We start from the raw sequence: 3,037 nt of genomic DNA, 5'->3' as shown, positions 1-3,037 counted from the left end.
AGTGTCCGTAGGTTTCCTCAAGAAAATTTCCCTCGATTGACACAGAAGTTTCCCTTTTCTTATCAAGTTTTCCCTAATTCATTGAGTGTTCAATTCTTATGACAGAAGTTTTGCTATAACATTAATTTAGCTATATTAAAAGAAGTGTTAACCATATTTGTTTCATCCGTTTGCTTTTGCTTCTATTTTTTACTTTTTTCACTTTTTTTTTTTTACAAAAAAACAAATACATCAGCCAACAATGGGTGCGAATTTGCTACTTCGAACACGCACATACACAAACTGTTGTTATTGGTTTATTTCTGAAGCACAAAGAAAAATTTAAGCATTTATATTGGTCAATCAGTCAGCGCGAGAATTGCCCTGGATTTTCATGTATCGAAAAATCCCCTTTTTCCCATTTTGCTAATTTCCTTCGAACTACGAACACTGATAAGGGCGTATATGTTGTACAAGTTCAAACTGGGGTCAAACGCAGCTACAGCGGGGCGAAAGATATATCAGGCCTTTGGTGTGGGTATCGTGACTACGCGGACAGTGCAGTTGTGGTTAAACCATTTAAATTTTATGGGAAGTATAGTTCCCATGGAGCAGTGTCTTCTTTTTGGGCTTAAAAATGAACCAATAAAGCTTTTTACCTCGGTTTTTTTTATGGTTTCTCAAGCATAGAATCATTGTAGAACATGTTTCATGCGGGTTTTTGCATCTCGGGATTATAATGTCATAACTGAATGACGTCGTAAGGGAATATATATATTTTTTGTTACACGTAAGTTCATTATTTTTTTGGCGGGCTTGCTTTTGCAGCTAGAAGATTGAAATTTTGTACAAACATTTAGTGTATACCCTAGTATTTACCATATTTTTCAGTCTGTACCTTAACATAGGCGGAGTCGAGAGGGGCGACAAGGAGGAAATGCGATTTTTCAGGGAAATTTCCCTCCCGCCTCTGGTAAATCATGGGGAAATTTAAAAAAAAATACGATGTGAAAGAGTGTTCCATTCTAAAGAGAACGAGCTATGAACTATGGTCCTAGGTTAATTAGGGACGTCTCAGGAAATATTTATCTGAGACCCTGTATAAGCAGACATGTACAATATTCTGGAAATATGCGCAGGACATCGGTAAATATTTTTCCAGCCCTTATTTCTCAATATAGGAGCCTGGAATTTTGTACACGCAGTCACAATACCAGTTGCTATTTACTGAATTTTTTCTGCTGTCTGTGTTAACACAGGTGCGGCTCCAGAGGGAGAAAACGGGGGAAAAGGGATTTTTCCTCTAAAAAATTCGCTTTATTCCCGATTTACTCGCTTTATATACACGATGGAGAGATGTGAGTAGTACCGTCTGAAAAGTTGTTCTATTCTAAAAAGAACGAGCTATGAACCAAGGTTCTAGGTTAACTAGGGCCGTCTCAGAAAATTTTTCTCAGACCCTGTATAAGCAGGCATGTGCAATATTCTGGGAATATGCGTAGCACATTGGTAAATATTTTTTCCCGCTCTTATTTCTCAAGATAGGAGTCTGGAATTTTGTACACGCAGTCAGCATACCAGTTACTATTTCCTGAATTTTTTCTGGTGGCTCCAGAGGGAGAAAATGGCGGGAAGGGATTTTTCTTGTTAAAAATTCCCTTTCTTCCCGATTTACTCGCTTCATTACACGATGGAGATATGCGAGTAGTACCATCTGAAAAGTTGTTCTATTCTGAAAAAAAAAAACGAGCTATGAACTGGTTTATTGGTTAATTAGGGACGTCTCAGAAAATTTTTATATTTCATCAAGGTCATTAAAGGTAAAATGGTCCCTTGGGTGACATCCAGAAGTCCTAAACTGGAGAAATTAAAAAAAAAATCCTCCCTTACTTTTCAAGATAAGAGCCTGGAATTTTGTACACGCAGTGAGCATATCCGTTGCTATTTCCTGTTTTTTTCTGATGTCTACGTTAACACAGGGGCAGCTCCAGAGGGTCCCAAAATTTAAAAAGAGGGATTTCTTAAATAAAAATTGAGGGATTTCTGCACAGTTTTTTTTCACAGGTGCATCATAGGGATATTTGAATACTACTTTTGGAAAGGCAGGTCTATTCTGAGGAGAACGAGCTATGAGCCATGGTCCTCGGTTAATTAGGGACGACTCAGGAAATTTTTGTATTTCATCCGGGTCATTTAAGGTGAAATGGGGCATTGTGGGGAATTTTAGTTAAAATTTTCCCTCCTTTACTTTTCAAGATAGGAGCCTGGAATTTTGTACATGGACTCAGTATACCAGTTGCTATTTCCTGTTTTTTTTCTGATGTCTGCGTTAACACAGAGGCGGCTCCAGAGGGCCCCAAACTTTAAAAAGAGGGATTTCTGCAATTTCTTTTACCTCAGGTGCATCATAGAGACATTTGAATAGTACTTTTAAAAAGGCAGCTCTATTCTGGCGAGAACGAGCTATAAACCATGATACTAGGGTAAACAGGGACGCGTCAAGAAATTTAAAGTTATATTTTGTGTTTTTAGGCCTATTTTGGGTCCATTTTTGATGCTTTCCCACAGAGTTAAAAAAGAAAATCCCTCCCTTACTATTCAACCTATGAGAACAAAATTTGGTACAGTTGTTTAGTACACTAAGTAGTATTTTTTTTAAAAAAAATGAGTCTTGTGCATAGACCCATGTGGGGCCCAGAGGGTCCCAAACATTTTTCTTTTAAATCCAAAAAATCCTGATTTTCCCTCAAATATTTTCCCTCCGGTACATCATAGGGACACAAAAGTAGTACTGTTTGAAAGGGTGTTCCATTCTTTAAAAAAAAAAAAAAAAAAAAAAAAAAAACTAGCTATGATCCATGATCCTAGGGTAAACAGGGATACTTTCGCTGCTTATCTGAAACTCAAGAAAAACGCTTAAAAAGGCCAGAATTTAAAAGGGTTAAGCTTAAAGACGGTGACAAAACACTCGAAGACCACCACGTACCGGAAGACCAACACATGTACAAAATAAAGACCTTCAGGCTGCAATTGAGGCGAACAGTGCCCAGACATATGA

This window comes from Thermobia domestica, chromosome 6, assembly GCF_964235325.1.
Source record: "Thermobia domestica chromosome 6, izTheDome1.hap1.1, whole genome shotgun sequence".
Classification (NCBI taxonomy): Eukaryota; Metazoa; Arthropoda; class Insecta; order Zygentoma; family Lepismatidae; genus Thermobia; species Thermobia domestica.
This window is presented reverse-complemented; position numbering follows the sequence as displayed.